This window comes from Oncorhynchus kisutch, linkage group LG20 (genome assembly GCF_002021735.2).
Source record: "Oncorhynchus kisutch isolate 150728-3 linkage group LG20, Okis_V2, whole genome shotgun sequence".
In the NCBI taxonomy this organism is placed as follows: domain Eukaryota; kingdom Metazoa; phylum Chordata; class Actinopteri; order Salmoniformes; family Salmonidae; genus Oncorhynchus; species Oncorhynchus kisutch.
The window spans coordinates 22,828,298-22,853,461 of record NC_034193.2 but is presented as its reverse complement, the minus strand read 5'-3'; the positions used below and the strand labels follow the sequence as shown (position 1 = coordinate 22,853,461).

Sequence of the window (25,164 nt, the reverse complement as noted above, 5' to 3'; positions counted from 1 at the left end):
ATTCAAGACGTGATTTTGCATCTCTGGCGGGTAGCCCCCCACTCATAAGACTGCTATAAGCCTTTGGCGGTCCGCTTTTGCATCTCTGGCGTTTAGTCTCCACTCAGAAGACAGCTATAAGCCCTAGGCAAGCCATCTAGCCATGAGTTCATTTTAAAAAGACAATAGCAAGGAATTTCTCTCATCTCAAATTCAGCCTGCCACCTTCCAGCTAAACACAGCCAGCCGGAGGCTGCAGGCTGTTTTTGTTGTTTCTATAAATACCTGACATTTGTTGTAATTTTGATTTGATTTATTTGCTCATTTAAAAACACAACACAACCACACATGTGGACATCATGCATTTACAGTCATTTAGTATGACCCCAGAAACACACTGAATCATTTACAGTTTAAGTAGGTTAAAGGGAAACTTCACCATTTCCAATGCCATTCATCCTCACCAGCACCACCCCAACATGGTGAAAATGGTAGGTTTCTATGTTTGTAGTAAAAAATACAGTGTTTCCAATGACATGTGTATTGTGTGATTTTGACCAATTGTGAGTAGGCAATGCCTACTAATGGTCTACTAATTGGTTGATGATGTCGCTTATCTTGATCTATTTTACTACAAAACATAGAACCGTGCATTTTCACATACAGTTGAAGTCGGAAGTTTACACACACTTGGTTGGAGTCATTAAAACTCGTTTTTCAACCACTCCACAAATTTCTTGTTAACAAACTATAGTTTTGGCAAGTCGGTTAGGACATCTAATTTGTGCATGACATAAGTCATTTATCCAACAATTGTTTACAGACAGAATATTTCACCACAAATCCAGTGGGTCATCCACTGAATTGACTGTGCCTTTAAACTGAATTGACTGTGCCTTTGTTAACAAACTATAGTTTTGGCAAGTCGGTTAGGACATCTAATTTGTGCATGACATGAGTAATTTTTCCAACAATTGTTTACAGACAGAATATTTCACCACAAATCCAGTGGGTCAATCCACTGAATTGACTGTGCCTTTAAACAGCTTGGAAAATTCCAGAAAATGATGTCATGGCTTTAGAAGCTTCTGATTGACTAATTTACATAATTTGAGTCAATTGGAGGTGTACCTGTGGATGTATTTCAAGGCCTAACTTCAGACTCAGTGCCTCTTTTCTTGACATCATGGGAAAATCAAAAGAAAAGACCTCAGATTTTTGTTTTAAAAAAATCATGTTGATCTCCACAAGTCTGGTTCATCCAAACTCCTGAAGGTACCACGTTCATCTGTACAAACAATAGTACGCAAGTATAAACACCATGGGACCATGCATCCGTCATACCGCTCAGGAAGGAGACGCGTTCTGTCTCCTAGAGATGAACCTACTTTGGTGCCAAAAGTGCAAATCAATCCCAGAACAGCAGCAAAGGACCTTGTGAAGATTCTGGAGTAAACAGGTACAAAATGATCTATATCCACAGTAAAAAGAGTCCTATATCGACATAACCTGAAAGGCCGCTCAGCAAGGAAGAAGCCAAAACCACCATAAAAAAGACAGAATACGGTTTGCAACTGTACATGGGGACAAAGATCGTACTTTTTGGAGAAATGTCCTCTGGTCTGATGAAACAAAAGTAGAACTGTTTGGCCATAATGACCACCGTTAGGTTTGGAGGAAAAAGGGGAGGCTTGCAAGCCAAAGAGCACCATCCCAACCGTGAAGCACGGGGGTGGCAGCATCATGTTGTGGGGGTGCTTTGCTGCAAGAGGGACTGGTGCACTTCACAAAATAGATGGCATCATGAGGCGGGAAATTACGTCGATATTTTGAAGCAACATCTCAAGACATCAGTTAGGAAGTTAAAGCTTGATCGCAAATCGGTCTTCCAAATGGACAATGACCCCAAGCACACTTCCAAAGTTGTGGCAAAAGGACAACAAGGTCAAGGTATTGGAGTGGCCATCACAAAGCCCTGACCTCAATCCTAAAGAAAATGTGTGGGCAGAACTGAAAAAGCGTGTGCGAGCAAGGAAACCTACAAACCTGACTCAGTTACACCAGCTCTGTCACGAGGAATGTGCCAAAATTCACCCAACTTATTGTGGGAAGCTTGTGGAAGGCTACCCAAAATGTTTGAACCAAGTTAAACAATTTAAAGGCAATGCTACCAAATACTAATTGAGTGTTTGTAAACTTCTGACCCACTGGGAATGTGATGAAAGAAATAAAAGATGAAATAAGTCATTCTCTCTACTATTATTCTGACATTTCACATTCTTAAAATAAAGTGGTGATCCTAACTGACCTAAGACGGGGAATTTTTACTAGTATTAAATGTCAGGAATAGTGAAAAACTGAGTTTAAATGTACTTGGCTAAGGTGTATGTAAACTTCCGACTTCAGCTGTACGTTGATGTTGGGTGGTGCTGGAGATGATGAATATGAAGTAGAACATTTTAGAAATGCCCATTGAATTATATTGATTATGCCAAAAAAGAGCCTACATTTTTGCTATTGATTTAATATAGGCTACTACATATTTGAGACAATGAAAATGGTTCCTTTCTAGCAATAAATGCCACTCCCTAAACCGCCTCACCTACTTGAAGAAAAGTGTTGATCACTATGTACAGTAGGAGGGGGCACCTCTTAAAGCCCACAGAAGAAGCCGGAAAGCCTCAACAGGAAGTTATCTTTGTTACCATCCTCCATCGAGTTTTAAACCAGTCTTTCATACTTGATAGCTAATAGCTTTTGGGAAAGAACAGTTTAATACCTTTTATTTATTACCACCGTATGTTTGGAAATACCGAACAATAATATACTAGGGGCACCCATTCTGTTGATACACACTACCGGTCAAAGGTTTTAGAACACCTTCTCATTCAAGTGTTTTATTTATTTTGTACTATTTTCTACATTGTAGAATAATAGTGAAGACATCCAAACTATGAAATAACACATATGGAATCATGTAGTAACCAAAAATGTGTAAGTATAGTTTATATTTGAGATTCTTCAAAGTAGCCACCCTTTTTCTTGATGACAGCTTTGCACACTCTTGGCATTCTCTCAACCAGCTACACCGGGAATGTTTTTCCAACAGTCTTGAAGGAGTTCCCACATATGCTGAGTACTTGTTTGCTGCTTTTCCTTCACTCTGCGGTCCAACTCATCCCAAACCATCTCACTGTATATAGACTTTCTTTTTTCTATTGTGTTATTGACTGTATGCTTGTTAATTCCATGTAACTTGTTAATTCCATGTAATTCCATGTACCTGCCGCCCCAGGTAGCCTAGTCTTAAAGTAATGTTTTAAAGTAATGACGGACTGTTGTTTCTCTTTGCTTATTTGAGCTGTTCTTGCCACAATATGGACTTGGTCTTTTACCAAATAGGTCTATCTTCTGTATACCTCTCCTACCTTGTCACAACACAACTGATTGGCTCAAACACATTAAATTAACTTTTAAGAAGGCACACCTGTTAATTGAAATGCATTCCAGGTGACTACCTCATGAAGTTGGTTGAGAGAATGCCAAGAGTGTGCAAAGCTGTCATTAAGGCAAAGGGTGGCTATTTGAAGAATCTCAAATATAAACTATATTTTGATTTGTTTAACACTTTTTAGGTTACTACATGTGTTATTTCATAGTTTTGATGTCTTCACTATTATTCTACAATGTAGAACTCTTGAATTAGTAGGTGTTTTAAAACGTTTGACCGGTAGTGTAGATAGATTAGCTAGCCTGGATTTAGCTCGCCTGGATTTTGAATTGTGTACGGAGTGGCTCATTTGTGGAATACAATAGACCTAGTTAACGAGCTAAATTAGCTCGCTATTATTTTTATTTATATAAACCAATGCGCTTACATTTGTTTCATTATTTGGTTTCACATCTGTCCATGCACCAGATTGGAATGAAAGGTTTGTTTGCTCAAGTAAGTAAAGTTACTGCTTTCCTTCATTCGGGAGTAGTTTTACTTGTGTAGCGTTAACGTCAACAGGGACAATAACTCAAGCAAGCTAGCTAGTTAACTTCACCTGGCTAGCTTGCTAATGCTAGCTAGCTAGCTAGCTAGAAACGTAAACTTGACTGTTGTTAGCTAAATAATGGTAAATACTGTTAAATTGGCTAGATTGCTATCAGATTGTGTCCTTGCTAGCCGAGTTACTTAGCTATCTTCCTAAAGTTAAATTGTTTTCCTAGCTTACAACATTGACTAACATTATATGTAGCTACATTCAGAGGAGAAAAAAAGCCCCTTTATATAGCTAGCCAATCTGGTTTGTCTTTCCATTTGGGCAATGGCCAGTCCCAGCATCGTATTTAGCAGAATACCATGTGGATGTGTTAGCCATGGAGGTATGTAACGTTACATTCACTTAGCCCAGATGAGACTTTGCCTATCGGTTCTTTCTTGCACAATATTTACTTAATTTCAATGTAACATTATTGTTTAAAGTTTGGGCTGCAGAAACAAAGTTAAGAAAATAACTGTTACCAACAAATGTAAATACTTATTGGAAATATCTGCCATCTGTCTTTAGACGGTCACATTAAATGTATATAAAAGATAGGGGGTTGGCGAGAGAAATGTTAACAGTGTGCAATTTCTAATACTTAACAGGTGCCAAGGACCTGAATTCGACCGTGTGGCGGATCCTACCCTTGCATTCTGTCAAACCGTCTTGCCATCGCCACAACCTGGACTAAGGGCAGGGGAGGTGGCCAGTGGCTGTTTGTCACTTAATGAAGGCCTGCATTCTTTGGGCCCAGGAGCTGGGTGCCTGCCAGTCCTCCGGCCACTGAGTGCCATTTTATTAAGAACAAAATGGACCCTATGAAAGGAGCAAAGCCTGGACCTGCACAGGTCTGAGCCAGGGAAAAAACAAACAAGGCTGCCACCTTAAAGAGACAGGAGCCACCTTAAAGACATTCAAGTTACTTTTAGTATATAGGTGCCATCTTAAAGACATAGGGGCTACCATTACTAGACGGGAGTCCCTTTAAAGACACAGGCGCTACCTAAAGTAGCTACCTAAAGTAGCGCCTGTGATATAGTACTAATTTTTTGAAAATAGCAACCATCTTCCCAAACGTCCTCCCACTTTCTATTTTCCACCTTCCCTACGCCCATGGCTATAAATTCCTACAACCAGCGGGCGAATGGAGTTTGCCATTCAAGACGTGATTTTGCATCTCTGGCGGGTAGCCCCCCACTCATAAGACTGCTATAAGCCTTTGGCGGTCCGCTTTTGCATCTCTGGCGTTTAGTCTCCACTCAGAAGACAGCTATAAGCCCTAGGCAAGCCATCTAGCCATGAGTTCATTTAAAAAGACAATAGCAAGGAATTTCTCTCATCTCAAATTCAGCCTGCCACCTTCCAGCTAAACACAGCCAGCCGGAGGCTGCAGGCTGTTTTTGTTGTTTCTATAAATACCTGACATTTGTTGTAATTTTGATTTGATTTATTTGCTCATTTAAAAACACAACACAACCACACATGTGGACATCGTGCATTTACAGTCATTTAGTATGACCCCAGAAACACACTGAATCATTTACAGTTTAAGTAGGTTAAAGGGAAACTTCACCATTTCCAATGTCATTCATCCTCACCAGCACCACCCCAACATGGTGAAAATGGTAGGTTTCTATGTTTGTAGTAAAAAATACAGTGTTTCCAATGACATGTGTATTGTGTGATTTTGACCAATTGTGAGTAGGCAATGCCTACTAATGGTCTACTAATTGGTTGATGATGTCGCTTATCTTGATCTATTTTACTACAAAACATAGAACCGTGCATTTTCACATACAGTTGAAGTCGGAAGTTTACACACACTTGGTTGGAGTCATTAAAACTCGTTTTTCAACCACTCCACAAATAACTTGTTAACAAACTATAGTTTTGGCAAGTCGGTTAGGACATCTAATTTGTGCATGACATAAGTCATTTATCCAACAATTGTTTACAGACAGAATATTTCACCACAAATCCAGTGGGTCATCCACTGAATTGACTGTGCCTTTAAACTGAATTGACTGTGCCTTTGTTAACAAACTATAGTTTTGGCAAGTTGGTTAGGACATCTAATTTGTGCATGACATGAGTAATTTTTCCAACAATTGTTTACAGACAGAATATTTCACCACAAATCCAGTGGGTCAATCCACTGAATTGACTGTGCCTTTAAACAGCTTGGAAAATTCCAGAAAATGATGTCATGGCTTTAGAAGCTTCTGATTGACTAATTTACATAATTTGAGTCAATTGGAGGTGTACCTGTGGATGTATTTCAAGGCCTAACTTCAGACTCAGTGCCTCTTTTCTTGACATGGGAAAATCAAAAGAAAAGACCTCAGATTTTTGTTTTTAAAAAATCATGTTGATCTCCACAAGTCTGGTTCATCCAAACTCCTGAAGGTACCACGTTCATCTGTACAAACAATAGTACGCAAGTATAAACACCATGGGACCATGCATCCGTCATACCGCTCAGGAAGGAGACGCGTTCTTTCTCCTAGAGATGAACCTACTTTGGTGCCAAAAGTGCAAATCAATCCCAGAACAGCAGCAAAGGACCTTGTGAAGATTCTGGAGTAAACAGGTACAAAATGATCTATATCCACAGTAAAAAGAGTCCTATATCGACATAACCTGAAAGGCCGCTCAGCAAGGAAGAAGCCAAAACCACCATAAAAAAGACAGAATACGGTTTGCAACTGTACATGGGGACAAAGATCGTACTTTTTGGAGAAATGTCCTCTGGTCTGATGAAACAAAAGTAGAACTGTTTGGCCATAATGACCACCGTTAGGTTTGGAGGAAAAAGGGGAGGCTTGCAAGCCAAAGAGCACCATCCCAACCGTGAAGCACGGGGGTGGCAGCATCATGTTGTGGGGGTGCTTTGCTGCAAGAGGGACTGGTGCACTTCACAAAATAGATGGCATCATGAGGCGGGAAATTACGTCGATATTTTGAAGCAACATCTCAAGACATCAGTTAGGAAGTTAAAGCTTGATCGCAAATCGGTCTTCCAAATGGACAATGACCCCAAGCACACTTCCAAAGTTGTGGCAAAAGGACAACAAGGTCAAGGTATTGGAGTGGCCATCACAAAGCCCTGACCTCAATCCTAAAGAAAATGTGTGGGCAGAACTGAAAAAGCGTGTGCGAGCAAGGAAACCTACAAACCTGACTCAGTTACACCAGCTCTGTCACGAGGAATGTGCCAAAATTCACCCAACTTATTGTGGGAAGCTTGTGGAAGGCTACCCAAAATGTTTGAACCAAGTTAAACAATTTAAAGGCAATGCTACCAAATACTAATTGAGTGTTTGTAAACTTCTGACCCACTGGGAATGTGATGAAAGAAATAAAAGATGAAATAAGTCATTCTCTCTACTATTATTCTGACATTTCACATTCTTAAAATAAAGTGGTGATCCTAACTGACCTAAGACGGGGAATTTTTACTAGTATTAAATGTCAGGAATAGTGAAAAACTGAGTTTAAATGTACTTGGCTAAGGTGTATGTAAACTTCCGACTTCAGCTGTACGTTGATGTTGGGTGGTGCTGGAGATGATGAATATGAAGTAGAACATTTTAGAAATGCCCATTGAATTATATTGATTATGCCAAAAAAGAGCCTACATTTTTGCTATTGATTTAATATAGGCTACTACATATTTGAGACAATGAAAATGGTTCCTTTCTAGCAATAAATGCCACTCCCTAAACCGCCTCACCTACTTGAAGAAAAGTGTTGATCACTATGTACAGTAGGAGGGGGCACCTCTTAAAGCCCACAGAAGAAGCCGGAAAGCCTCAACAGGAAGTTATCTTTGTTACCATCCTCCATCGAGTTTTAAACCAGTCTTTCATACTTGATAGCTAATAGCTTTTGGGAAAGAACAGTTTAATACCTTTTATTTATTACCACCGTATGTTTGGAAATACCGAACAATAATATACTAGGGGCACCCATTCTGTTGATACACACTACCGGTCAAAGGTTTTAGAACACCTTCTCATTCAAGTGTTTTATTTATTTTGTACTATTTTCTACATTGTAGAATAATAGTGAAGACATCCAAACTATGAAATAACACATATGGAATCATGTAGTAACCAAAAATGTGTAAGTATAGTTTATATTTGAGATTCTTCAAAGTAGCCACCCTTTTTCTTGATGACAGCTTTGCACACTCTTGGCATTCTCTCAACCAGCTACACCGGGAATGCTTTTCCAACAGTCTTGAAGGAGTTCCCACATATGCTGAGTACTTGTTTGCTGCTTTTCCTTCACTCTGCGGTCCAACTCATCCCAAACCATCTCACTGTATATAGACTTTCTTTTTTCTATTGTGTTATTGACTGTATGCTTGTTAATTCCATGTAACTTGTTAATTCCATGTAATTCCATGTACCTGCCGCCCCAGGTAGCCTAGTCTTAAAGTAATGTTTTAAAGTAATGACGGACTGTTGTTTCTCTTTGCTTATTTGAGCTGTTCTTGCCACAATATGGACTTGGTCTTTTACCAAATAGGGCTATCTTCTGTATACCTCTCCTGCCTTGTCACAACACAACTGATTGGCTCAAACACATTAAATTTACTTTTAAGAAGGCACACCTGTTAATTGAAATGCATTCCAGGTGACTACCTCATGAAGTTGGTTGAGAGAATGCCAAGAGTGTGCAAAGCTGTCATTAAGGCAAAGGGTGGCTATTTGAAGAATCTCAAATATAAACTATATTTTGATTTGTTTAACACTTTTTAGGTTACTACATGTGTTATTTCATAGTTTTGATGTCTTCACTATTATTCTACAATGTAGAAAATAGTAATACATTTAAAAAACTCTTGAATTAGTAGGTGTTTTAAAACGTTTGACCGGTAGTGTAGATAGATTAGCTAGCCTGGATTTAGCTAGCCTGGATTTTGAATTGTGTACGGAGTGGCTCATTTGTGGAATACAATAGACCTAGTTAACGAGCTAAATTAGCTCGCTATTATTTTTATTTATATAAACCAATGCGCTTACATTTGTTTCATTATTTGGTTTCACATCTGTCCATGCACCAGATTGGAATGAAAGGTTTGTTTGCTCAAGTAAGTAAAGTTACTGCTTTCCTTCATTCGGGAGTAGTTTTACTTGTGTAGCGTTAACGTCAACAGGGAAAATAACTCAAGCAAGCTAGCTAGTTAACTTCACCTGGCTAGCTTGCTAATGCTAGCTAGCTAGCTAGAAACGTAAACTTGACTGTTGTTAGCTAAATAATGGTAAATACTGTTAAATTGGCTAGATTGCTATCAGATTGTGTCCTTGCTAGCCGAGTTACTTAGCTATCTTCCTAAAGTTAAATTGTTTTCCTAGCTTACAACATTGACTAACATTATATGTAGCTACATTCAGAGGAGAAAAAAAGCCCCTTTATATAGCTAGCCAATCTGGTTTGTCTTTCCATTTGGGCAATGGCCAGTCCCAGCATCGTATTTAGCAGAATACCATGTGGATGTGTTAGCCATGGAGGTATGTAACGTTACATTCACTTAGCCCAGATGAGACTTTGCCTATCGGTTCTTTCTTGCACAATATTTACTTAATTTCAATGTAACATTATTGTTTAAAGTTTGGGCTGCAGAAACAAAGTTAAGAAAATAACTGTTACCAACAAATGTAAATACTTATTGGAAATATCTGACATCTGTCTTTAGACGGTCACATTAAATGTATATAAAAGATAGGGGGTTGGCGAGAGAAATGTTAACAGTGTGCAATTTCTAATACTTAACAGGTGCCAAGGACCTGAATTCGACCGTGTGGCGGATCCTACCCTTGCATTCTGTCAAACCGTCTTGCCATCGCCACAACCTGGACTAAGGGCAGGGGAGGTGGCCTGTTTCAGGGACTTGTTTCTGAAGACCATTTCTTCACAGTAAGTCTTTATATTATTCAAATGTGTCATTTGTTTTTCTCTACTTTTGAGTCAATTCTTAAACTCGTGCAAGACCATGTGCGATTCAAATATAAATCAATGTTCTTTCTTTGTGTATAGGAGCCATTCAGGAGAACCCTGCAACCCGGGATGCTGAGTAGCTAAAACGGGCATCCGATTGTGAAGGCGGGAGGCGGCGTCGCACAAGGGAGAGGAATCCACTTCATTGAGGTTCAACATCAAGTCTCAGACCACCTGTCTCAAATCCACCCTCTACCCACAAGCCACAAGACTGCTCCAACAGCTGAACCCTGGGCTGATTACTGCACTCTACCACACACTTACCATTTACTCATATTATGTACACATTGAAATCAGTTTATTCTACTGGAACCATGCAATAGTTATGTCACCTTACTGCACTACTAATGTATTGTATATACGTTCATATAATTCTATGATGCAACTGCACTGTAATTATCCCACTCACTATGCACATGGACAAACAAAGCTTCTATATCCCTATAGGATATCTCTTTTAATCTTATTTTAGTTTACATCTTATTTCCTTTTAGCTGCGTGCCTCTTGTACTTGATTTAGTTTAATTTAGTTGTTTTTATAAGTATGTTATATTTATGTCACTTATTTGATTGCTTTCCTATGTTACTTATTTGATTACTATGTCACTTTTGAGAAGCCTGCAAGTCCATGAATGAGGAGATTGGCAAAAAAATCTGTCGCACATCGCGGGACCACTATTGAGGGATGCCAGGCTCCTGCTCATTGCTAACTGGGTTAAATACATTGGGGCTACAATTACTATATAGGAGTTACTTTAACATTTTACTGCACCGGGCCAAATCAGGGTTACACAGAGTGATTCTTGGTAGTCTTAAATCTATTTTGAAACAAAAGTATACACCTGGGCTTAAAAAAAGAAGACACCTGTACCATGAGTTGAAATGTATTACATTTTGAGTTTGCATGCCAATATTACACTTTATATACATCACAGAGGACTGAAATAACCAAACTGTTTGGAATAGAAACACCATCTTTTCATAATGTTTTAAAGAATAATCTTTATTATTGATGCTGAAACTATGAAAAATATTAATAACATTCCACCCATGAGGCCAAAGAGGTCGCTTTTGGTCATTGACTGCGGGATAGGGTTACAGACATAGGAGCTACCGTACCTTAAAGACATGTAATATCCTGCTAGGATATATTGTGTTCTGTGTGATTACGTCTAGCCTATCACATGCTGCATCATTGGCATAAAGGTCGCGCAAGTTTACGTCAAGCGCACATTCATCCCTTTTGGATCAAGATGGCAAAATAAATAAGACAATATTTGTTGTCATTCCCTTTCTTTTAATTAGACACTAAGAGTGACAGTCAAGTCATTGTGCGTTCCAACACCGAGGAGGGATTGGGATTAATCAAATTTACCTGACGAGGGTCGAGCTAATGCTCTCTGGACCGATATGTACTAAGAACAAGAACGGGGGGGAAAGGACGAGATGTATTTAACATGGGGACACAAACGCAGATGCAAAGGTACTGAAAACGTATTATGACAAGTATGAGGAATACGTCATTCCCAATGCAAATCCGTTTTTTGCTAGATACAAGTTTCAAGAAAAGCTACAAGGTGTTAGCGAGTCCGTCAAGCATTTTGTTACCGAGGTAAAGTTTCTAGTTGAAGACTGTAACTAGCCAAACAGTGACGAGATGGTTAGAGTCCGATTGTTTTTGCTACGAACTCACCTAAAGTGCGTGAAAAGCTATTGAGTCATGGCTCATCAGATTTTACTTTCAAAAAAGCCATAGACATTGCGCACTCACACAAGCTAGCACAAGAACAGTTGAGGACCATGGTTAGCAATAGCAACAGAGCTAGCGCTGCTACAGCTAGTCAGGCAGTACATGCTATAAGCCAAAGAGAACACGGAGGATACAGAACCGACGCAAAGCGTCAGAGCTACGGAAACTTTGCTAGGGGCAGCGGGGATATCGCAAAGAGGACCAAAATATGTGGAATTTGCGCTAAAGAACACGATGACAACGAGGAACGGCCAGCAAAAAAAAGGCGGTGCAACAATTGTAAGAGTTTCAATCACTTCGCAAAAGTATGTAAAGCACAAACACAGCAGCCACAGCGCAGGATGAGAACTGTGCATGCTGTAGATGAGGACATGGCTATAGAGCAGATGGACTAACTGTGCATAGACTTCCACAAGACAGCAGATTGGAACAAACAGGGAGCAAGCATTTGCTGACGTTGAACTTGGACAAGAAAAGCACAAAGTTAGATTTAAACTGGATTCAGGAATATGTTTGGCAGTGCAGTACTCAAACCAGCAACATGTCGACTAACAGGGTATGGTGGTGAACCACTGGATGTTAAAGGGACATGTAACTTGAAATGTAGAGATAAGGACACGGCAGTCATGCTAGTGTTCTACATTGTCAGTACACAAGCGCCACCCGTCTTAGGGATGAGAGTTTGCCTAGACATGGATTTAATCAAACTGGTGTTGCCTGTCAATGCAAATACAACACTGAGTGAAACACATAATTTAACATTATGGAGGAGTTCTCTGACATGTTCCAAGGAGTTCCCAGGAGAATGCAGCATCTGCATCGACCCCAAGGCGACACCAGCCGTGTATCCACCACGGAGGATCCCATTCACGCTACGAACTCGCATGAAAGCTCAGCTGGCAGTCGTGGAGAAGGGCAAGATCGTCGTAAAGGAGACCGAGCCTACAGTGGGTCAATGCACTGGTGGTAAGGGAAAAGCCGCTCACTGGAGAACTGATGGTATGCCTAGATCTCCAAGACCTGAACAAGGCAAGTTAATTCAGAGACCACACTACTCACTCCCGAGGTTGGACGATGTCAAACCAAAGCTGGTTAGGGCACAGTACTTCAGCGCCCTCGATGCAAGGTCGGGTTTCTGGGCGATTAAACTAAAAGAAGAATCTACAGTGCCTTGCGAAAGTATTCGGCCCCCTTGAACTTTGCGACCTTTTGCCACATTTCAGGCTTCAAACATAAAGATATAAAACTGTGAAGAATCAACAACAAGTGGGACACAATCATGAAGTGGAACGACATTTATTGGATATTTCAAACTTTTTTAACAAATCAAAAACTGAAAAATTGGGCGTGCAAAGTTATTCAGCCCCCTTAAGTTAATACTTTGTAGCGCCACCTTTTGCTGCGATTACAGCTGTAAGTTGCTTGGGGTATGTCTCTATCAGTTTTGCACATCGAGAGACTGAAATGTTTTCCCATTCCTCCTTGCAAAACAGCTCGAGCTCAGTGAGGTTGGATGGAGAGCATTTGTGAACAGCAGTTTTCAGTTCTTTCCACAGATTCTCGATTGGATTCAGGTCTGGACTTTGACTTGGCCATTCTAACACCTGGATATGTTTATTTTTGAACCATTCCATTGTAGATTTTGCTTTATGTTTTGGATCATTGTCTTGTTGGAAGACAAATCTCCGTCCCAGTCTCAGGTCTTTTGCAGACTCCATCAGGTTTTCTTCCAGAATGGTCCTGTATTTGCCTCCATCCATCTTCCCATCAATTTTAACCATCTTCCCTGTCCCTGCTGAAGACAAGCAGGCCCAAACCATGATGCTGCCACCGCCATGTTTTGACAGTGGGGATGGTGTGTTCAAGGTGATGTGCTGTGTTGCTTTTACGCCAAACATAACGTTTTGCATTGTTGCCAAAAAGTTCAATTTTGGTTTCATCTGACCAGAGCAATTCTTCCACATGTTTGGTGTGTCTCCCAGGTGGCTTGTGGCAAACTTTAAACAACACTTTTTATGGATATCTTTAAGAAATGGCTTTCTTCTTGCCACTCTTCCATAAAGGCCAGATTTGTGCAATATACGACTGATTGTTGTCCTATGGACAGAGTCTCCCACCTCAGCTGTAGATCTCTGCAGTTCATCCAGAGTGATCATGGGCCTCTTGGCTGCATCTCTGATCAGTCTTCTCCTTGTATGAGCTGAAAGTTTAGAGGGACGGCCAGGTCTTGGTAGATTTGCAGTGGTCTGATACTCCTTCCATTTTAATATTATCGCTTGCACAGTGCTCCTTGGGATGTTTAAAGCTTGGGAAATCTTTTTGTATCCAAATCCGGCTTTAAACTTCTTCACAACATTATCTCGGACCTGCCTGGTGTGTTCCTTGTTCTTCATGATGCTCTCTGCGCTTTTAACGGACCTCTGAGACTATCACAGTGCAGGTGCATTTATACGGAGACTTGATTACACACAGGTGGATTGTATTTATCATCATTAGTCATTTAGGTCAACATTGGATCATTCAGAGATCCTCACTGAACTTCTGGAGAGAGTTTGCTGCATTGAAAGTAAAGGGGCTTAATAATTTTGCACGCCCAATTTTTCAGTTTTTGATTTGTTAAAAAAGTTTGAAATATCCAATAAATGTCGTTCCACTTCATGATTGTTGTTGATTCTTCACAAAAAATTACAGTTTTATATCTTTATGTTTGAAGCCTGAAATGTGGCAAAAGGTCACAAAGTTCAAGGGTGCCGAATACTTTCGCAAGGCACTGTACCAAGTTAACAACATTCCTCACTGTAGTTGGCCGACACAGGTTCCCGAGGCTCCCCTTCGGCATCATCTCAGAGCAGAACAAGTTTCAGAGGAGGGTTGATGAGACATACGAAAGCCTCCATGGAGTATCAGCAATCGTCGACGACCTCCTGGTGTATGGCCATACCAAGGATGAACACGACGCCAACCTAAGAGCCATGCTGGAGAGAACCAGAGAGACAGGGCTGAAGCTCAACCCAGAGAAAAGCTTAATCTGCGTACCAGAGGTGAGGTATTTCGGACACAGGCTGACACCAGATGGCAAGAAACCGAGTCCGGAGGAGGTGAAGGTGGTCAAGGAGATGGAGCTGCCGAGGAACATGCCTGAGCTGGAGACCATTCAGGGCCAGAGATGGTCAGGGAGGCATTGGGGAAGTTAGGAAAGAGTGAGATGAGAGAGATGTTGTGCAAGTGTGTTCTGCTCAACATCCGACCAGGGGATCCAGTTAGCAGTCTGGTGCAACTTGGGCTAGCTCCACCCTTCTGGTCTCCAGTGCGTCTCCCCAGTCCGGCACGTCCTGTGCCTGCTCCTCACACTCTCCCTGAAGTGCGTGTCCCCAGTCTGGTGCCACCTGTGCCGGCTCCACGCATCAGGCCTCCAGTGCGCCTTCCCAGTCCAGTACGTCCTGTACCTGCTCCACGCACTGTGCCTCCAGTGCACGTCCACAGTCCGGGAACCTCGTGCGACGGTCCACAGTCCGGAACCTCCTGCGACGGTCCACAGACTGGATGCTTGTAAAAAATGGCCAACCACTGTTGTTGAGTACTGGAACCACTGTTGTTGAGTACTGGAACCACTGTTGTTGAGTACTGGAACCACTGTTGTTGAGTACTTGAACCACAGAGACGAGATCTCTGAGCTGGATGGTATCCTGTTCAAAGGTGAGAAAATCATTGTGCCGCACACACTCAGACAAGACATGCTCAAACTCATACACACAAGGCACATAGGAATGGAGAAATGTAACCAACGGGCTAAAGACATTCTATTTTGGCCAGGCATGGGACAAGAGAGAGAGTCAATGGTAGAGGCTTATTACACATGCTTAGAGCACCGCAGGTCTAACCCCTCCCCCAAAAATCACACCCCATCCCTGAGTGGCCATGACAAGTCGTTGCCACAGATCTATTGAACATAGTCCTCTCCATTCTATGTAGTCGCTGTAGATTACTACAGTAGGTACTTTGGGCTTGAGAGACAATACAGCACCACTTCATCAGCAGTCATAAAAACTTAAAGCTATGTTTTCTAGGGAAGGAATTGCAGAGATTCTGCGTCGCGACAATGGGCTGTGTCACATGCATAGGACTTCACACATCACAACCAGCCCCCATTACCCAGAAAGCAACAGGCTTGTGGGGGGTGAAGTTCATGCTGGAGAAAGCAAGAGCAGAGAGGAAGAACTCGTACCTCTCCCTGCTGGAGTATGGAAACACTCCCGTGGATAATCTGACGTCACCTGCACCGCTGTTGGTGAGCAGAAGGCTACGCTCCATCCTCCCTACCACAGGTAAACAGCTGCAGCCACAGGTGCTGTCAGATAATTGTGAAACGCCAGACCACTGCTCTGCAAGCAGAAGACACTGTCCGCAACCAACAACATGACACAGGACACTGGAAACCTGCCACCATCATCAAAATGGCAGGTACTGAAAAGGTTATATCACATCCAAACCAACGAGGGACAATCTTACCGCAGAAACCACCCACCGCCACGTCCTGCAAACAAAAGGAAATGCACCACACACAAACATCCAACAGGTGGAGCCAGAAACTGTTCAAACACAACCACTGGAAGTGGCTGAAAACACAACACAGTCACTCTTGTGGGCCAACACAAGGTCTCACTACCAGGTCAGGCCGCGGGGTCAAACCAAAGACTATGATTAACCTGTAAATTGTAAAGGGTGTAGGTCGGATCGCTGCCCCGATGCACATTGTTCTACACACTCAAAAAAGAAAGGAAAAACATTTTTCATGAAAACGTTTTGTTCAATATGTTAAAGATTGTTCAATTAAGTACATGTTGAGGTGTACATGTTTATCACAGGTTTTATCCTGAATGCCTTATTTACCTGCATCTTTTATTCAGCAAATACAAATGTTTACAAGTTGAAACTGCTAACAGGTATCCTGAAAAGTACTTGGTAAAAGTACAGTCATATGTATATGGTTGAATTCAATGCATACTTACTTGTTATCTTTGAAAGAAGGGAGATGTAATATCCTGCTAGGATATATTATGTTCTGTGTGATTACGTCTAGCCTATCACATGCTGTATCGTTGGCATAAAGGTCACGCAAGTATACGTCAAGCGCACGTACGTCACTTTTGGATCAAGATGGCAAAAGAAACAAGTCAATTCAATATTTGTTGTCGGGCCCTTCCCTTTAATTAGACACTAAGAGTGACAGTTAAGCGGAAATATAACATATAAATTACTTTTAGTAGATAGGAGAATCCTGAAGGACATAAGAGCCACCATAAAGACATAGAAGCTACATTAAAGACATAATAGCCACCGTAAAGACATAGAAGCTACATTAAAGACATTAGAGCTACCGTAAAAACATAGAAGCTACATTAAAGACATAAGAGCCACCGTAAAGACATAGAAGCTACATTAAAGACATAATAGCCACCGTAAAGACATAGAAGCTACATTAAAGACATTAGAGCTACCGTAAAAACATAGAAGCTACATTAAAGACATAAGAGCCACCGTAAAGACATAGAAGCTACATTAAAGACATAAGAGCCACCGTAAAGACATAGAAGCTACATTAAAGACATAAGAGCCACCTTAAAGACATAGGAGCTATAAATCAGTCAATTGAAATAAATTCATTAGGCCGTAATCTATGGAGATCACATGACTGGGAATATAGATGTGCATCTGTTGGTCACAGATACCTTAAAAGAGGTAGGGGCATGGATCAGAAAACTAGTCAGTATCTGGTGTGACCACCGTTTGCCTCATGCAGCACGACACATCTCCTTCGCATAGAGTTGATCAGGCTGTTGATTGTGGCCCGTGGAGTGTTGTCCCACTCCTCTTCAATGGCTGTGTGAAGTTGCTCGATAATGGCAGGAACTGGAACCCGCTGTCATACACGTCGATCCAGAGCATCCCAAACATGCTCAATGGGTGACATGTCTGGTGAGTATGCAGGCCTTGGAAAAACTGGAAAATTTTTAGCTTCCAGAAATTGTGTACAGATCTTTGCGACTTGGGGCCGTGCATTACTATGCTGGAACATGAGGTGAGGGCGGCAAATGAATGGCATGACAATGGGCCTCAGGATATCGTCACAGTATTCAAATTGCCATTGATAAAATGCAATTGTGTTTGTTGTCCGTAGCTTATGCCTGCCTATACCATACATTAAAGATTTGGGAGCCACCTCAACGACATGGGAGCCACCTCAACGACATGGGAGCCACCTCAACGACATGGGAGCCACCTCAAAGACATGGGAGCCACCTCAAAGACATGGGAGCCACCTCAACGACATGGGAGCCACCTCAACGACATGGGAGCCACCTCAACGACATGGGAGCCACCTCAACGACATGGGAGCCACCTCAACGACATGGGAGCCACCTCAAAGACATGGGAGCCACCTGAAAGACATGGGCGCCACCTCAACGACATGGGAGCCACCTCAAAGACATGGGAGCCACCTCAAAGACATGGGAGCCACCTCAAAGACATGGGAGCCACCTCAACGACATGGGAGCCACCTCAACGACATGGGAGCCACCTCAAAGACATGGGAGTCACCTCAAAGACATGGGATGCCACCTCAAAGACATGGGAGCCACCTCAACGACATGGGAGCCACCTGAAAGACATGGGCGCCACCTCAACGACATGGGAGCCACCTCAAAGACATGGGAGCCACCTCAAAGACTTGGGAGCCACCTCAAAGACATGGGAGCCACCTCAACGACATGGGAGCCACCTCAACGACATGGGAGCCACCTCAACGACATGGGAGCCACCTCAAAGACATGGGAGCCACCTCAACGACATGGGAGCCACCTCAACGACATGGGAGCCACCTCAACGACATGGGAGCCACCTCAACGACATGGGAGCCACCTCAACGACATGGGAGCCACCTCAACGACATGGGAGCCACCTCAAAGACATGGGAGCCACCTCAACGACATGGGAGCCACCTCAAAGACATGGGAGCCACCTCAACGACATGGGAGCCACCTCAAAGACTTGGGAGCCACCTCAAAGGCATAGGAACTATCTTTAGTAGATAGGACCTACTTAAACTATATCTTCAGTAAATAGGAGCTACCGTAAACAGAAATAATGTAAATAGACAGAGGCCACCTTAAACAGATCGCCTTAAAAAGACATGGGTCACTATGAACCAGACTCAGGAGGAGGTGTGATTTTAACCCCCAGAGTTTTGCAGGTATCTGTGAGCTCTCACAGACATGTCATTAGAGCTGAATAAGAATTTTCTTTTTTTTGGGGGGGGGGTTCACTGCACTAGACAGACAGAAAGACAGACAGACAGACTTGTGCATACACCCACACTGACATACACAGACCCCTTAAACGAACGTGAGGCCCAGTACTTGGGGGATGGGAAGGGGGAGAGGGTGAGGCTGGCAAAGACAATGTGGTGTTTGTTTGTATACAGTGCTGTCAAACCAAACAAGTCTGGCCTTTTCTACAGACCACACCCCCCCTGCCCACCTTCATGATACACACCGTATTTCACGCAGAGGAAAAGCAGGGCCTTGCATCTCATTAGGCGATAGAGAAGATGAACGGTAATTGAACAAAGTCTACCATCATTGAATCGAAGTGCTTATGTCTGCTGTCGTAACCATGATGTATTGTGCAATTATTGTGGTTGTGCAATGATTGTGGTTATTGTGGGTATAACAATCATATGTCAGGTTATGAGTAACGATGGTTGGATGTAATGTCTGTTAATACACTATATGGAAGGTAAATAGGGTTAACTAGTAACACGAGGACATTCATTTCTATGACTGCCAACGTGATATTACAACAGTTAAGGACGACAGAGAAACAACACTTGCAGCACGGTGGAGGTAGAACATAAATATAGGCCTGGACTTTGCTCAGGTAACAAAAAAAATATGAACTAATGCCTGTTCCTCTGAATGATGAAAAAAAAAACAATGTGGCAAAACCTAATGTGTTTCCATGGCGATAAATACAGGCTAGACGGTGTAAAATACGAAAGCACACACACACACACACACACTACCTATCCTGTTGCTCACGAGTGGCGCAGCGGTCTAAGGCACGACATGTCAGTGCTAGAGGCGTCACTACACGACCGAATCCAGGCTGTATCACATCTGGCCGTGATTGGGAGTCCCATGGGGCAGCGCGCAATTGGCCCAGCGTCGTCTGAGTAGGCCGTCATTGTAGATAACAATTTGTTCTTAACTGACTTGCCTAGTTAAATAAAGGTTAAATAATAAATCCAATTTTTTTTTAAATCCCAGTGGCATCAAGAGATGGCAGGAAGGCTGAGGTGACAAAGACATCGCAATGATCAACCAGATTCACTTTCAAACAAAACGCAAAACGTCACTTTATGGAAGCACGAAGCAGTATATTTTCTACAGCAGCATAAAATAGTATAGAATTGAATCACACACATCAGACACCCACACACTGACATACAAAACAGTGGCCCACAGAGACAGAGTGAGATACAGAAAAGTCCCTCGTACACACACACACACACACCCAATGGGCTGCAAGGGGAACACAGTGACCGGTGTGGGTGCCGGCAGTGTGCAGTGTGGTGGGAGCCCAGCCAACATCTGGCTTTCATATCATTTACTAACCGCTTTGTGTGTGATCCCAGTCATCCCACCAGCACGTGGGCGTCTGGGAGAGAAGGGACGGCGGTGGTTTGTGTGTGGTTGTGTGTGTGTGTGTGTGTGTGAGTGTGTGTGTGTGTGAGTGTGCACATGCGTTTTGTGTGTGTGTGTCAGATTATGCTTCAGTGATGCGTGTGTATATCAGTGCATAGCTACACGCAAGTTAAAGAATTATATCTCTCTTTGTCTACGTGTGTCCAAAGGCACGCGAGTATGAAAGTTCAAATATGAGTATGTATGCTTACAATTCATTCCCACATATATCAAGGCCACATCAAATGAGATTGTGTGTTTGAGCCATTACGAGAAGACCCATTATGAGAAGACCAGTAACCAGTGAGCGTCTCTCACAGACCGCAGCATCCTGACCACACTGGAACGACCAATCCCCCCCCCCCCCCCCCCCCCCCACACACACACTAATTTAACAGTCACGGTTCTCTTAACCACAAGCCCTGTTCAAATGGTCACCACAGAGGCCAGCGCAGAGCAGAACGGTGGACGCCAACATACCATCTCGGGAACAAACATGTTGAAAACACACACCCGAAAACAAACAAACAAATGTATAGTCGCTTACACATAACATATACAGTGTATACCATTTAGCAGACGGGTGAGTGTATACCATTTAGCAGACGCTTTCATCGAAAGCGACTTCAAGTCATGTGTGCATACATTTTACGTATGGGTGGTCTAAGAAAACGAACCCACAACCTTGGTGTTACAAGCTCCATGCTCTACCAACTGAATTACAAAGGACCACACACACACACACACACACACAAGTACGGGAACAGCTCCTGTGTAATACTTCCTGGTGTCCAGTCATACTTGACTAGACAAACTACGATGACAGATGGGTATGCGAGTAGCTCCCATTACCAAGAAATAATTACATTTGGACTGAGGTCAGGACAGAGTAAAGGAGGAAAGTCACAAGACAATACACAAACACACAAACAGTACTAATCTACATACTCATTCACTCAAACACCCACTCTTTCTCACACACACACACCCTGAATTCTCATGATCCGAGACAGGAAGTTAGCTGTGGGTGAGTGAAGAGCATAACTAGTGTTATTCCTGCGGTGGACAGACGTCAATTTTGAGGAAATTGCGTCCCATTATTGGAAAGTGTTACCGGAATGTCAATTAAGGGGGAAGTTTTTAACCTCCGCCACACAAATAAACAGCCTGCCCGCTCCCCCATTAAAGGCAGTGTCAGCACAGACAGAGAGTCTGGAGGGTAAGGAGAGGGAGAGGAGGCCCAACCAGGGAGGATGGGGGTAGAGGTGGTGGAAGGGGGGTGGGAGAGACGAAGCACTTCTATCCCACAAAGGGCTGCTTTCTTTCCCCTTCATGTCTCCAGCCCCTCTCTCTCTCTCTCACACACACTTTCTCCAGGGCTTCCTCCAGACCGAGAGCCAAGGCCCGGCCCAGTCCTGGCCCACTCAGAGTGATCTTCACATGGGCTTTGGATGGTCAGAGAGGGAACTGAAATGGATCTATATAATAACCACTGCTGGAGGGGAGGAGGATGAGGTGAAGGGGAGGTTGTTGTAAAGGGCCGAAGGAATCTATAGTGTTGTTATTGTACTGTGTTACTTCAAAAACACAGTGGGCACTAAACCAAATAAACTCCGTGTGGGGAGAGAGAGAGAAAGAGAGAGAGAGAGGGATGGATAGATGGAGTGTGGGTGTGTGAGAGAGAGAGAGAGAGAGAGAGAGGGATGGATAGATGGAGTGTGTGTGAGAGAGAGAGAGAGAGGGATGGATAGATGGAGTGTGAGAGAGAGAGAGAGAGGGATGGATAGATGGAGTGTGTGTGAGAGAGAGAGAGAGAGAGAGAGAGGGATGGATAGATGGAGTGTGATAGAGAGAGAGAGGGATGGATAGATGGAGTGTGTGTGAGAGAGAGAGAGAGAGAGAGAGAGGGGGATGGATAGATGGAGTGTGTGTGTGAGAGAGAGAGAGAGAGAGAGAGGGATGGATGGATGGATGGATAGATGGAGTGTGTGTGAGAGAGAGAGAGAGAGAGAGATGGGGATGGATAGATGGAGTGTGTGTGTGTGAGAGAGAGAGAAGGAGAGAGAGAGAGAAGGAGGTGAAGGAGAGGAATGGCGAGAGAGGGAGGAGGAATGGCAGCTATATGTCCCAGTCTGTTGCCCTCAGAGCAGTGTGGCCAGAAGGGAGCTGCTGCCTGGAGACTTTATAGGCCTTTTCACATCTCTAATGGGCCTTGAAATTGTTGAGATTGTTCTGGTGTGAAGGACCCTCCTCAACACCACTACCTACCAGACTGGATTGGAGGAGAGCAGAGGAGAGGGGATGAGAGGAGAGGGGATGAGAGCAGAGGAGAGGGGGGGAGACAACAACACGAGAGGATACAATGATACCACATCATACGATCATGTTTACAGCAAATCACTGATAGGATTACTTTTTAAATGTTGCCTTTGTTTCCTTCGAAGGGAACAAAGGCCAAAAAGTGAAATATTTTAAGGCAACACCCGACGAGTTTGATTTGGATCTAATATTGTCAGAAACTGGAGCTGAGAGTTTCTTGGATCAGGGGATATAGCGTAGAGTGATTCTGAAAGGTCAAATGAAGAGAGGGAAAAATGTGAAAAGGAGAGAATGGGAGGAGAGGTTAGACTATGAGAGTTATTTAACAATTCCCGCAAGTGCTTTTTCTAATGCAATCTCAATGATCCTCGAGATGCAGTGGTGTCAAAACCTGCCCCTGCCCCTGCCCCCAGCCGAAAGAAGATTAGAGCTGAAGAGGAGAAAAAGGGAGCAAGGGGGAAGGGGCAACCCTGTATCTACATACTTAATGAGCACAATTTCACTGGGTTACCATCAGCAACCAAAGTGGCCACAGAAAACATTCCCATGCCATTCTTTCTTAGTCCCCTCTGTGTGTGTGCGTGCGTGCGTGTGTGTGCGTGCGTGCGTGCGTGTGTGTGTGTGCGCGCACCCGTATCTGTGTGCGCACTCGTGTGTCTGGGAGAGTGAGTTTGCCTGGATGTGCAGAAAATGTGCAATTTTTCTCTCGCTTTCTGGCCTGTAGTTTTCAGGTCCAGAGTGGAGGGCCATCTTAAGGCCTCTTTGTGCAGACTCTTTTCACACACATTAATGCAGTCCCCTCGGCGTAAGCCATAGAGCCGGAGAGAGGGACGGGGGGAGCGGGGGAAGGAGGGAGGGAGAAATGAAAAAGAGAAGAGGAGGTTGACGGTGTGACAAGGGTAGAGTGAACGTATGACCCACCACTCAGTGGATTTATGTAACTGTTACACCAAGGGTGATTTTGTGTGTGTTGCTCGCGAGCAGGTATCCGGTCTTACGTCTTAGACCCACTCCAACAGATCCATGGAAGATGCCATGTCCATCAACATTAATGCGGCCGTAACACATCGGTACAAGAGGAACGCCTGTTAGAATGATGTTCATAGACTACAGTTCAAAATTCCACACTATTGTTCGCCCCAGGCTCGACGTCAAGCTCAGAGCCCTGAGTCTGAACACCACCCTCTGCATCTGGACCCTGGACTTCCTGACGGGCAGACCACAGGCTGTGAGGAGAGGCAACAACACCTCCTCCACACTGACTCTTCACACACGGGGGAACCCCAAGGGGTGTGTCCTCAGTCATCTGCTGTGCACGCCACAGACTCCATCATCTGCACGCCACCGACTCCATCATCAGGTTTCCTGACGAAACCTTGGGTTGTAGGCCTGATAACCAACAACGACAAGTCAGCCTATAGGGAGATAAATTAACTGGCATTGCGGTGTCATGAAAACAACCTCACCCTCAACGCCAGAAAATATAGCAGGATAAAGCAGAGGAGGGAACATGCCCCGGGCCACATAAATGGGACTGTAGTAGAGATAGTCACGAGTTTTAAGTTCCTCAGCCTCATCACAGAGGACTTGTCATGGACCAACAACAGACTTGTCATGGACCAACAACACCACCACTCTTGTCAAGAGGGTGCAAGAGCGTCTCTACTTCCAAAGGCGGCTGAACGAGGCAACTCCAAATACTACTGCTGCACCATCGAGAGCGTCCTGGCCGGTTGCATCACGGCCTGGTACGGGAATTGGGAAAAGGGGATACCTAGTCGAAATGGGTCTTCCGCATTTACCCCAATCCCTCTAAATCAGAGGGGTCCGGGGGGGCTGCCTTAACCATCCATCAACAATCGGCCGATTTTTCCACCTTGCCGTCTCAGGTATTCATACCAGCGACCTTTCGGTTACTGGCCCAATGCTCTTAACCGCTAGGCTACCTGCCACCCGGAATTGCTCCGTCCACGACCACAAGGCCCTCCAGCTGGTGGTGAAGATGGCCCAGTACATCAGTGGAACCGTGCTTCCACCCATCCAGGAAGGTGTCTGAGGAAGGGATGCAGCCTCATCATTGACCCCACACACCGTCGGGCAGACTGTATCAGAGCATGAGGTCCGATACCAACAGGCTCAGAGACAGTTTCTATCTACAAGCCATCAGACTGTATCAGAGCATGAGGTCTGATACCAACAGGCTCAGAGACAGTTTCTATCTACAAGCCATCAGACTGTATCAGAGTATGAGGTCTGATACCAACAGGCTCAGAGACAGTTTCTATCTACAAGCCACCAGACTGTATCAGAGCATGAGGTCTGATACCAACAGGCT

At 43.5% G+C, this 25,164-nt stretch overlaps 1 protein-coding gene and 1 long non-coding RNA gene across 3 annotated transcripts in view; one reads left to right on the top strand and one right to left on the bottom strand.

Moving 5' to 3' along the window:
* ankfn1b (ankyrin repeat and fibronectin type III domain containing 1b) overlaps nucleotides 1–25,164 on the bottom strand; it is a 248,155-nt gene that overhangs the window by 151,079 nt on the left and 71,912 nt on the right. The window lies entirely within an intron of this gene.
* Nucleotides 8,903–11,918, top strand: LOC109865495 (uncharacterized). The gene is made up of 3 exons (XR_002251572.2): nucleotides 8,903–9,108; nucleotides 9,795–9,935; nucleotides 10,056–11,918. It is a non-coding gene; the product is annotated as an uncharacterized LOC109865495 (long non-coding RNA).